At 47.5% G+C, this 13,429-nt stretch overlaps 1 long non-coding RNA gene across 1 annotated transcript in view; it reads left to right on the forward strand.

Moving 5' to 3' along the window:
• Nucleotides 1–291: 291 nt before the first annotated feature.
• The window catches only part of LOC149864135 (uncharacterized), a 30,607-nt gene continuing 17,469 nt past the window's right edge, over nucleotides 292–13,429 (forward strand). Inside the window, exons 1-2 of the long non-coding RNA XR_016442632.1 lie at nucleotides 292–390; nucleotides 11,332–11,452. This is a non-coding gene — a long non-coding RNA (uncharacterized LOC149864135). The remainder of the gene's footprint in view (nucleotides 391–11,331; nucleotides 11,453–13,429) is intronic.

The following is a 13,429-nucleotide window of genomic DNA, read 5'->3' on the forward strand; positions in this document are numbered from 1 at the left end:
CGGTCAATGTGCTCATCGTGGGAATGCTCAGAGCCTGGGACCCCAGCAACCAGAGCATCCTGCGTGCGTGCGACATCTCCCACCGCTACGCCAAGCTGATGCGCTGCTTCATGGTGTCCGACACCATTGGTTGGTCCCGCGACATCTACGTGAAACACATCATGGGCCACTGCCAGTACTCCAACCCCACCAGATGAACTGCCACCAGACTGGACCCAGAGGGGACCACCTGAACACCCCCTCTGCACCAGATGGACCTTCACTTTGAGAGGATTCTTTAGCAACGGACGACCCCACTCCACCTGAAGAGGACCCCAGTGATGAGACTCTAAATGGACTGAGACGCTTTCTTCGAACCACTTCTTCCACCATTGCAGACCATTGTAATGGGTTTGTATCTATCTTCCATCTCTCTCAGCATTGCGAACCCCCTCCCTCCACCCCTAGGCTTAGTTGGCTAACATTGTATCTCCTGTAACCTAGTTGCGTCCCCTTTCTCACCCCCATCCCTCTAATGTTAGTTCCTTGCTCGGGCAATCTGTATTTCCTTATCGGCTATGTCATCTTTTTTGGATTCACAATCCTAAACATCTACTAATGAAAGTCAACTGAGAGAGGCTGTACTGGGAAGAGGCATGGTGCACATTGGTAAGAATGAATGGCTTAAACCTGCTGGTTTTGCCGTGTCAAAGGAACACATTCACATAAGCATTTTACTGCATGTTAGCTGAGACCATCTGTAATCTGGCTGGATTTTGCCAGTTTACATTAAAATTTGAGTCTGGTTACATGCAAAATAGCTCATATTCTGCTGACAAAACTTAATAAAGTAGGCCAGTCCTGTGATTTTTTTTACTGTTCTGGGATTGTGTTGATGTGAGGCTCTTCTATAAGGAACTGAACTGAGACCCAACCAACTATCAGGAATCTGACAAAAAATACTTTCAGGACTGATGGGTTTAAATTGCTGACTTAAAGGCGATCAGTTCTATATTCTATTATCAGTTTTGTAAGCCATCCAGCTGTTTTCTCTGCTCCTTACATTTTCTTTAAAAGCACTTTTATATTGTTTAAGATTTTTTAATTGGGAAAACACGTCTCCCTATTTAAATATAGCACTGAGTAAGCTGAGCAGGACTAGACCCAGGAATATTTGATGACTGGGTCTCAGACTCTAGATTCAGACACCCCTCTGCTGCTATGCTCTGTTGCACATGCATCTTACCTGATGAATACATCCCTTAGACAGGTCTGATGTCAGTTTCTGGTAAAAGGGAGAAATAGGATGAATGATTCACAAGGTGAAAATGAATCAGATATAACAGTAAGAGTTGTTGGAAGTGCTTTTTAAAATTTAGACCTTTATTATAGGCAATAAAGAAACAGACCTGGAAAGTCTGTTTCATGATCCATCATACTCCAGACTTTGAAACAGTTTGGCATGCCAACATCCCTATTTATTAGTCATTTAGTATTTGTTTTAACTTTAAGTTATACTAAACATTTTTTTATAACACACACCAAAATTGAATGTTTCTCTGGCAGGGAAAACAGGAATTTGCATAGAGTTGGTAGACAGTAATGTATATGAAACCAAAGTAAGAGAGAAATGTATATGAAACCAAACAAAAGGAATTGCTGTGGATTACTGTACTGTCTGTTTTTGAAGGTTTATGGGGGAAATATTTATAGTGTGGTATTACATAGATTTCAACAAAAATCAGGACACTACTGTGCTATATGTGCTATATGTCTTTTCTGGCAACAAGCATTTGGATTGCTATGCTTCTATGGATATTTGTACTACAATGAAAGAAGAAAGAAAAAAGAAAGTGTCATGCTGCTGTCTGATCGCAGCACAAGGGACCATAATGGCGGGGTTAGAAGGGCCGATTTAGCTCTCTATGGGACGGTTAACGTGAGTCCAGCTCACGTCGCCTGAAGAGACTGGAGGTGAGGTGATAGTCATTGAGACGGAGAGTAGTTGAAGGTAGAGATTTATTTACTCACAGTGAGCGCTGAGGAGAGAAACAAGATGCAGAGAGGTAGACTGCTAATCATGTCAGGCCGGCAATGAAGCGGCGTTCATTGGTTGCTAATCTCGAATGGGAGGCAGAAGCTAGGTGATCAGGCTAGCGTCCCTTGTGATAATCAAAGCGGGTGATGAATGACCTTGCCTGGGTGCGGCTGTGCGCTCCCTTATCACTCAGGTGACGCACTCAATGGTGAGCTGGCTGTTTTCACCTATCACCTCTCAGGGTTCTGTGTCCCGGCCTTATTTGGCGTTACAGACTAGCTGACCTCACCTATGTTGGTGATGCTCTGATAATGAAAGTAGTGGTATGGCAGTGTTTGTTTTACCCTTTTGTGATGGTTGCGGAGAAGACGGGCGGGGCTTGCCATCTTGGTGCCTCGCGCATCGATGCCACCATTATGGTGTGCGTGTGACATGCCCCCTTGCACAAGGCAGCAAGGGTTGACTGTATCTACACCATAGCATCATATTCACTTTCGTTATATGCTGCTTGTACGGCCTCATAGCTATTTTGGTCAGCACTGGGTAAGCATGTATATACAAAAGCAGATAGGTGAATCAGGCGTGACTTTAGCCATTGTAAGAAAAAACAGAACAAACAACAAATGGCAATACCTATCGTGCAAATAATCAGGGCGGTTAGCTCTAGTTTCTTCAAGTGTCTGAGGCCGAACATGTCGAGCCAGCTGAACATCCAATTGAGGTTTGACCCTACGTTGCGAGCTTGGCGTGTGAGGTTGACAGCGACATCTATTCCTTCTAAAACATCGGTGAGGTTGAAACTGTCAACATGGAATCTCAGGCAACAGTCCGCAAAGTTCTCATGTGGGTTAAGGGACAGGCGAGGGGCAGAGTTGTTGTAGATGCCTCCTATGGTTTGACATAATCCCCCCATTGTCACCAGGAGGTAGTCAAGGCCTAAGCGATTAAGGTACACAGCGTGTTGTAGGTCTTTAATAGCAGTCCCAATATGCTGGAAACCTGTCTGGGTGGAGTTTCTGAACATTTCAAAAGCTTGGTTGAGATACACAAGCTTCGTGAGTGCTAAGGGGGTTCCAGCTTGGGAAAATGGTTCCCAGCCGCTCAAGATGTGACATCTCCCCCCAGACATTTAGTTTTTTCCATCCTGGCGCATGTTGGTTGCCTGGCGTACTCTTTTCTGCATAGAAAGAAGAGTGGGGGGACCCTATGGCTGTAGTAACTAATGTCCACTGACTTTTTGACTTTTTTGGGATTGAAAGGTAAGCTAGGTGAGTATCGAGTTTGTACCATATCCAACCGGGTGGTAACTTTTGATTGTGCTTTCTGGAACCTGGCAGGACTTGGCAGTTGCCTGTTATTGCTGATTGTCCTTTTTTGGTTTCTGGGTAGATCATCCTTCGTGTGTATCGCGTACAGAAGTTTCCAAACTGCATTTCTGAAACGAGGGTACTATTAACTTTGAGACCATCAGACAACAGACTAATACTGCACGACTGATGGGCGGAATAACACGCAGATAACATAACTCGGATTCCATTGGGTAGCCGATGTTCTGGTTGACTTGCGGCAGTAGCAACCCAAACAGTCAGGTTAATGAACAGTTGACGGTATGAGTGGTTCGCAGCTGGGTAAAATTGCAGGATAGCGGCAGCAATTGTTGTTGTACAGGTGATTCTACTGGAGAATATGGAATTGGTAAGCTGAAAGATAGGGAGTCCCCCTCCCATGTAGTTGAGAGAGCCTAACTGGATTCCATTTAGCGACTCCGGGCGGGCTACGGGACATTTGGCTGAGTTTGCCCATTCCTCTGCGTCAGTGGAATTTAGAATGACGGGGTTAAAGAAAAGCGTTAGGTCTGTGGACCCCCTTGGAGCTTGGATACAGGCAACGAAGGTCCCGTTATGTTGAATCGTGTTGCCCGCACTATTGGACGAGAGGAACGCATTACTCTCTAACTCTGGTCTTTCCTGCAAAACAAGAAGCTATGACAGTTGTTTTTCTCGGCAACTTAGCCAGTTGTGATGATTTAAAATATGGGCCGTAGAGCCATTGCACCAGTACGTATTGGGGTAAGTAGCGGGCTCAAGAACAGTGGCCTCTAGTGGGGTCGAGGGTTGGGGCCCCTCGGGGATTGTAAGCCACACAAGATCTCCCTTAGCATACACAGGTTTCCAGGGGGGTGGTGGCATAAGGGGCTTTACCGTCCAGTGTGGTTTGTCAGAATTGAGGTTCGTTAAAACCTCGGGGAGGCGTTTCTCCCACCCCTTATAACTACCCCCTCCAGTTGTGCGGAGCGCCTGTTTGAGCAGCCCTATGGCCCTTTTGACCACACCGTTGCTCTCAGGGTGGTACTGTAGGTGCATGTGGAGCACAATGCTGTGTGCCGAGGCAAACTGGTCTAGCAGTTTAATAGTGAACGGGGGGCCTCCGTCAGTTTGGATTTCGGTTAGCTCTCCCCACCACTGGATGATTTGCTGAAGGGCACCTTGCACATCCTTGGCTGTAGTGCGCCTGAGGAGAACACACGCTATGTTGTGGGTCCCGAGGTCAACAGCTACTACACCCTTTAGGTGGCTCTTTGCACCCGGGAGGGGGCCGACGAGGTCAACTTGCCAAGTTTTTCCAGGGCTAAAGTGCGATGAGTCAAACGCTTTCTTCTCATGGCACTTGGAGGCGGTGGGTTTATTGGCCTGACAGGCCACACACTGAGGGGTAGCGGCTACCCACTGATAGGTTTGTACTTTTGTTGGTTCGCCTCCTAAACGGCATCACTGTCGTTGGGCGTTTGCTGTTCCTGGGTGCCCCTAGAACTCATGTAGCCATTGAATGAGGTGATCAGATGAGGTCGGGCTCTGCTGGAGAACACTGGCTGGGGCAGCTTGGAGCTTTTTGTCCAAGTGTGCATGAATGGGGTCCATATTGGGGTGGTGAGATTGGGTGTGCTTGATCAAAGGATCAGGGCTTTCAACTAGGTTGAGGATGGCAGCCCACAGCGGGACATGTGCGGTGGGAGTTCCGCCACCAGTACACATTTTGTAGATGTATTCAGAGTCAATGGCAATGATGCATGGTGGTCGTCTTGGGTTATGGGCGGTTGAAATGTGTTGAAGTACACACAGGAACCCCATTAGCTCTAGCACTTGGGCATTGGTGTCTTAGTCTACGTGTTGGATCTCCATCCAGTCGCATGCTTGACACGTCACTCCATACTTCTGTGAGTCCTTTGTAGATCCATCTGAGGCCAGCCGCGCTGGTTGGGTGGTTCCATACAGGAAGATATGCTCCTGATAGGTGGTTACTGGGTGAGGGTCCTCCTTAAACTGCCAGTGGCTCCACCTTGCATGGGTTTCTTTGACTAACTTGGCCCAGGTCGTTAAGAGTCCATTGAAGCAAAAGGAGGGCCTGTTTGGGTCAAGTGCTGGGATGGTTTCTGCACTCGGGCCGAGAATCACCCCTTGTTGCGCCAAGAAGGGTTCCACAAGTCAGACGGCTAGACAAGCTAGGCCTAATCCGTACTGGTGCTGTTCACTGGCAATGGCTGTGAAGTTGTAGTACACTGGGTAACCTTCGGCGTTGTACACCACCAGGGACAGTTGATCATCCGACCACGTGTACTTGATCTGCAGCGTTTTGGATGGGGAGAAACCGTGAAGTGTTGGTGGGTTGCAGAAAAACTTGAGGAGCTCATCAAACTTCTTTTCATCTGACCTGTCCCAGAAACAGGGATGCCAGGAGTTGCCGCGCATTTTCTTCTGGAGGTGTTGGATGAAGGGGTGTAGATGTGAAGGGATGAAGTGGCGGACCCACATCAGCTGGCCTAGGAGTTCTTGAAAGTGTTTCTTTGTCATAGGTCATCGCTCCCTCCAACAAGATATTTGGTCTGGTTTTTCAATCGAAATTCCTTCAGAGGTAAATGTGATTCCCAGAAAGGTGAACTGTTGGCTGGGTCTTTTTATGGACTTTTTCATGTTGAGAGCGTGGGAGACTCACTCAGTTGTTTCTTGCACAGCAGTAGAGTCGGGGGCCATTATGAGGATGTCATCTATGTAAGAGTGAATCTGCACAGAGTTCGGAGGGACCACGCTCTTTAGGACCAGGCTTAATGCCCCCGTCGCTGCTGCGGGGGAGTTTCGGTAGCCTTGAGGGCATACTTTCCACTTGTACATAACTCCGTCGATGCACATGTTAAGGAGGCCTTCATCGTCTGTTAAGGGGACAGAAAAGAACATGTCCTTTAAGTCGATGGTGCAGGCCCACGATTGCGAGTGCTGGCGTAAGTCGTGTAGTAACTGGCTGATGGACATCGCCGCCAGGGTGGCAAGTGGTTTGATGTGACTGTTTGCCACTCGCTAGTCCACAACAAGCCTGGCTTGGGAGGGGTCCAATTGCTTAGCGATGCCCCATCCCGGAGACAGGTATTTAGATAGAGTAATTATTTCTAGCCAGCCTTGTGTGAGAAGAGATTTCAGCAGTTTGTCTAGGCTGGCTTTTAAGGGCCCTTTTGTTGGAATAGGGCAAAATTTCCAAGGATTTGAATGAAGTGGCTTCGGCCGATGTGCTGGGGCATTTACAGTGAATGAGATTGGCGATTATTCTTTTGTGGGGAGTGCTTGCATTACAGGTCCTTGGAGGTGTAGATGTCGTATTCCGTTCGCTCCCAGCAGTACTTGACTCCCCAGGACGGCTCGCAAAAGTTTGGCCACTGCTCTGAGTGGCTTAAATGGTGAAACTAATACTTTGACCACCAAAACACTTTCAGTCGCATTTAGTCCCTGAACAAAGATGGTTGCTCCTGTGTGCACGTGAGGTAAGGGGGGGGTGATGACATTGACTTGCGTGCCCGTGTCGAGAAGCATGTGATGTGGAGTGGGGTATGGTCTTTGGTTCAGTCGGGTGGTGATACCATAGGGGAGCATACAGCCGCTTGTCTCCAGGTCGGGCTTCAGAGCTCGTGGCCGCTGCTCGTTTTTTGGATGCATCGCTCTTTCTCTTAGGTCGCCTCTGTTGTCGTCATCCCAATGGAATCCTAGGGCTGATGCGAGCTTCTCTTGGGTGTCTTCATCTAGGTGGTGTATCTGCTGCTTGCTCATCCCTCCTTGGTTTAGGAGGAACCCAAACGTGGCCCGCTTTCTTGGCATCTGGTGTGGTGGTCCTTGGGGCTCGTGTTCCCGGCCCTGGTGCTGGGCGTGGTTGTGTGGGCGGTCGTGTAAACTGTGGTCAAAGTTATCCGTATAGGCAGCCATTACAGACAGTGTGAGCCCGCTCGATGGGGGGTCCGCTGGCAGTTTGTGGATAGCCTCTGGGATGCTACTGACTGGCTGTCCACAGAAAGTATGAAGCCACACATGGGAAGTGGGATCGTTGGGCCAGTAGAGGTCACAGGCGGTGGTGACCCCTGCCATGAGTATTGGGACTGAACCCGGGTCACTAAGGTACCGGTGGGGGTGCACTCTGTGCGCTTGGGCATTCGTGAGTTGCCCCCTTGGATTTATGATCAGGTCCCAATGGTAGTTACTGAAACCTATGATGTAGTTGGCTAATGAGTCCCGTCCCCGGCTTGCTGTAGACTGGGGCCCCTCATGGACCATATGTGGTGTCATTGATAGTGCCATGATCACCAACGCTGGGAGGGGTATGGGCCAATCATGATTATGGACCGCAGCATTCACTCCCCCCAGTCCGGACGTCCAGCTGGGACTGTGTAACATCATGGTGGTTTCTTCTAGATTGACTCAGTCATAACCGTGGTCTATAATCATCTGGCCCAGCCAGACTAGTGGTGGTTCCCCTGGATGGTGTGTGGTGAAAGTGATTAAGTCACAGATCTCTGCCCGGGACCTGCTTTGCCAGGAGGACGTCGTTACTGGGTGCTCGTCTAACCTGACCATGACCTTAGTGGTGCTGTTTGGGAGGGCTGTGACAGGTTGCGGCAAGTCTGGCGGGGGAGGTAGTTCCGGGTAGAGGCTAGGTGGAGCCCCTTTTGATGGCTCTACGTCCTGGACCCCGTATGGTGGAGGTGGGGTGGATGGTGCGGGAGGTGCAGCCTCGGGTGACTGTGCCTTCTTTGCCGGAGGCACTTCCTCTTTTTCTGTATCTCCGGCTTGCTGTACTGCTGCACAAAACTGTGACTCGAGATCGAAATATGAGTGCACAGCATTTACAAAGTGTTGGTAGAGGATACCTAGACACTTAGGTTTATCCCAGGTCGGACCAGTCCATTTGTCCGCGGCTTTTCTGTGAGTCTCCAGGTCACTGATAAGATCCCCGGCCATTTCGTGCCCCCTTGAACGTTCTTTTACAGGAGGGCAATGGAAATTATCAACCGGTATGGGAGCTTCTAGATCTTTTAGATGTCGCAGACCTCTGGCCCATGTCTGCACGGGGGTGGAGTATCCCGTCCCATACCCCTTAACTTTCTTCAAGGACACAGTGTGCCCCTCATCATTTGGGTGGAACAGGGTTTTTGGGTCTGATAGTAGGCAGCCGAGAGCAGCTGGTGACCCCTCGAAGGCCCATTCCTTTTGACCCTTCTTTTAAAGACAAGTACCCTCAGCAGTCTTTTGGGGTGGGGCTTGCACAGTGGTAACTCATATGCGCCCAAAGTTCTGTATCATTATCGGTGGTACGGCAGCCCCGACCTCAGGAGCAGACAGCAACCAGCAGATCCGTGAATCCTGTTCGAGACGCCATGTCATGCTGCTTTCCAATCGCAGTGCAAGGGACCGGAATGGCAGGGTTAGAAGGGCTGATTAGGTCTCTATGGGACGGTTAACGTGAGTCCAGCTCACGCTGCCCGAAGAGACTGGAGGTGAGGTGATAGTCACGGAGATGGAGAGTAGTTGAAGGTAGAGGTTTATTTACTCACAGGGAGCATTGAGGAGAGAAACGAGATGCAGAGAAGTAGACTGCTAATCATGTCGGGCCGGCAATGAAGCGGCGTTCAGCAGTTGCTAATTGCGAACGGGAGGCAGAAGCTAGGTGATCAGGCTAGCGTCCCTTGTGATAATCAAAGCGGGTGATGAATGACCTCGCCTGGGTGCGGCTGTGCGCTCCCTTATATTACTCAGGTGACACGTTCTACGGTGAGCTGGCTGTTTTCACCTATCACCTCTCAGGGTTCTGTGTCCTGGCCTTATTTGGCGTTACAGACTAGCTGACCTCACCTATGTTGGTGATACTCTGATAACGAAAGTAGTGGTATGGCAGCATTTGTTTTACCCTTTTGCGATGGTTGCGGGGAAGAAGGGCGGGGCTTGCCATCTTGGTGCCTCGCGCATCGATGCCACCATTATGGTGTGCGTGTGACAGAAATACCTTATACAAGCCAAACAAACAGATGTCCATGTCCCTTGTTGCAACACAAATGCCCTGGCTGCAACATTTATGGCTGCAACATAGGTGGTTTAAAACAGTGCTGCAGATGCCTGTTTGCTTTATGGTGAGAGTATGGGGAGCCTGGAGCTGCCTGTACTCTCCAGTCATCCCGGGCAAGCACTACCGGGGCTTCAGGGGCCTGATCATGCATTCCCCAGGAATTCCCATTTCCAGAGCTTGCAGCATGTTCCCCTGAAGCCCTGTGAGTATGTGCCCAGGTTGTCCCATTTGTAGAAGTGCACCCAGGAATCTTCCAGCAGGGGATTCTTTGGATGCATATTACACTGCTACATCCAATTCAGGGTGTGCCTCTACAAATTGGGGAATCTCAAGTTTCCTATTTGCAGATGTGTACCTCAGGAATCCTTTGGCATGGGATTCTTCTGGTATATGTATCATGCTGTTGTGCTCTGACTTGGAAAAATACTTGGGAAACATTCTCCTGTTTCCAGAGATGCACCCCAGATTGGGGCACAGCAGTGCAATAAACACACCTGGGGAACCTCCTGCTGGGGGATTCCTGGGGCACATGCATTTAAGTAGGGATCCTGTGGTTCCCCCATTTGCAGGTGTCCATTAGGACTGGGCCCTTGATGCCCTGGGACTGACAGGGGCTCAGGTGATATCTGTGACATTGGTATACCAAACGATGTCTGTGCTGCCTAGTGAAGCAGAACAGCTGTGCCAGGACAGTTCATTTGACAAGTCTGTTTTGAGAGGCAGGGCTAGAATCTGAGAAGTTTGGAATCCATTTATTTTTAAAGACTGTTTCTTTTTCTGTAGTAAGATATGTTCAAAACTCCAGGGATCTCTGGACCATGGAAAAGTCAACAAAGTGACTTTCTTGTGAAAGTTCCTTTCTTCTTCTTATTGCCAATGAACTCAATACCTTCCCCTGTCCCTGCAAGAAATATTAATTTCAAGCAATTTAGACAGAAGCTCTTCCAACAGTTTCTCATCTTGCTTCAGTCTTTGTTCCTTGGATAGAACTCTACTCTTACAAAGTGTATTGCATTTAATCAGCTACTTGCTCTGAGAAATGATAGTTACTAAAGGTGATAATAGATTTTATATCTTCATTTTAAACTGATTAGCTTTTTCATTCTGCTTCCTTCTTGCCCTCGTTATTCTTCTTTTATTCAGAGACTTGGACTTCTCCAGAAAGGTCATATAGGATACATCCCTGTGAGCACATACCTGCAAGGGCTCATGTTTCCCACATGACAAATAGCAGCAGCACATACTTGTGTCGCTGTTCTTTGTCCCAGGGCACATCTCTGCACATATGCTCTGGTGCATGGCACCAGGACCCAGGTGGGATAGTGAAGGCATAGGTGGTGGCCCCAGTAGCCTTACCTGTGGTCCTGGGGGCTTCCTGAGGCAGCAGCAGCACTGAGCCTTCTGCTTGGAGCCTGGTTGGCAGCTAGAGCATTTCTCTGACTAGCCAGGCTCTGGTTTCTGTTGGCACATGCTATTGGAATGTGCACTGTGACACTTTTTTTTTAGTGGTATTTTTTTTTTAGCACCTGGGGATCTCTCAGTGCCAACCTCCCCACCCCCCACTGTGCTGCAAATTAGCACAGAATATGGGTATGTGTGTGCCATGTGTGGTTTGTGGCACCTCAAATGGCTTTGAGGACTGCAAACTGCATATGCATACTCATAGGGACACACACATATAGTCTTGAGATTAACTTGTATAGGGAGGCTTTCTTTTAGCATGCTTTGAATTTGGACATTGCTTTCTTCTTCCTCTTTGTGTCCTCAGAGAGTACTGTTCTCTCCTTAAATGCTTGGATTATATGAAGTCTCTGTCCAAAGCCTTAAGAACTGTTTTAATTTATTATTGCATATTTTGCTTGCAGTTATGTTGTGCGGGTCAGGCTAAAAGTAAGCTTGGGAATGATCGTTGGGTTTTTGTTTCCTTTTTTCTTTTCAAGGAACATCTGAAGCTTGTGACTGCCAATGAAGGCTCTGTTTATTACAATGGTATGGAACAAGTTCACCATTCCTGAATGGCAACACTAGGTGCAAGGCATAAAAAATAAACTAAGTAAAAAAGTGAGTAGGGTTCATGCTTTTCATTAAGTTTCTATGTATAAGGTGTTTAAAAATGCTGAATCAATTATTATAGGTTGATATAGGTCTCAGTAGATCACAAGTATGCTTATAATCATTATAAGACCTGCCACTAATACATTCATAATAATTTATAGGCCCTGAGGGCTATGTTTTAAAAATATCTAGGTGTCCATTTCCCATGGGTGTTAGACTTAGCTCCTTTAAAACAGAGACCTTTCTATTCATGTTTGTAATATGCTGTCTAACACCAGTTGCTTCAGAAATGATTTTTAAGCAGGAAGAACGGTCAGGTGTGCAATAGATATTGCAAACAACTTGGCTAACTGTCAGCTTCTGAGAATTAGATAACAATGGATGACCTTTTACAAATATGCATGTTGAGTCGTAGGGAATTGGGTGAGGGACTGATGGAGTTGGGTACACATCTACACAACCCCGTAAAGTTCTAGCCTGTGGTAGGTACAGACCCCAGTGAGTCTGTAACAAAGGAGAAACAATCCTGGTAAGTAGGTAACTTTATTCTTCTCCCTTTCCCAGTCCTTCAGTACCATATCAAGCTCAGCTGTAGTATACAGGTGAAACTTGTTGGCTTTGCATTTACAGAAAACACATATCAGTGCTTACTTATTCACCTGTTGAAATGGACTTTCATTTAGTGAGCTAGGCAGTAACTTCCCAAATTTAGGAAATCTGATTTTGCTAATTCTGGGTGAATGCGTTTAGTGTTATCTACTAAGGACCCATTCAATCTGGTAGAACTGAATTAGCACCTTGTGAGACTCATGGAAAGAGAAATACTTTTAAGAAGTTTCCTGTCCCTTCTCTTAGCTGTGAAGGGTTCAAACAGCCATTTACCATACCCAGTCTACTTTCACATGAACATAGACCAGAAGCGGTGTGTGGAACCATGTGGGAAAGCTGGTATAAGTAACTCAGTGTCGGGGAAGGGGTGGGTGGGATTGTGCGGGGGCTAGCAGGTCAATGGCGGGGGCTGGTGGATTCACAGGGGGGTGCTGTCTGTAGTGGAGTTGTGGAGCTAAACATTTCCCAGTTATGGTTGTGGGGGAGGGGTATGAAGCATGCAGCCCTGGGGCTGGGGTAAGTGGCTTGACTTTCTCAGCTCTGGGGCTGTACTCCGAATGCATACAGGAATTCAATAAATTGGGTTAACCCATTCCCAATCTAAGTTAGTCCACCTCCAGAGGTGAACTAATTTAGATCAGGCCCACTATTTTGGGGACAGTTTAAACTCCCCTGAAGAAGTTGCACAGATAAGCAGTTAGGTCATGTAATGGCTGTACATACCCTAGGTGCAGAAACTGAGAACACAACATTTTTATTACAGTGTAAATTTATTTTACTCTGGAGTCTGCAAGTCCTGCTGCACAATGATCACCTCAATCAAAGCTATAATCAAACTATGCTGAGACATGATAAGCCAGGAGTGGGCAAAATGAACCCCGTGGACTGGATGCGGCCCGCCAGGCTATTCTATGCAGCCTATGGGGCCCCAAAGAAATTTAGAAAATTAATATTTATCTACCTTTTGCTGCCTGTCATGTGGCCCTCGATGACTTGCCAAAACTCAGGAAGCGGCCCTCCACCTGAAATAATTGCCCACCCCTGTGATAAGCATTATAAAATGTCTGTATCAGGGCCATCGCTGACAATCATATCTGTGAATGTTGATGGGCTTTCAGCTGTTAAACAAGGAATTCTTGCCAAACTGTGTACTGATCATGATTGCCAAGCACTATGCCTTCAAGTGACACACTGAGGGACAGATGATAACTGCCCGAGAGATCAGGGAAAAAGCTTGCCATCGAGAGCACATGAACAATAAGGCAATGTAATCTTCATTAAATCTGACCTCATCATCAACACAATAGCTATGACTGATTATGAAAATATTGAAATTCTAACAATGGATACCTGAGAAATTTAAATCTACAGCCC

This window comes from Crocodylus siamensis, chromosome 5 (genome assembly GCF_052110815.1).
Source record: "Crocodylus siamensis isolate JL-2025a chromosome 5, ASM5211081v1, whole genome shotgun sequence".
NCBI classification, from domain to species: Eukaryota; Metazoa; Chordata; order Crocodylia; family Crocodylidae; genus Crocodylus; species Crocodylus siamensis.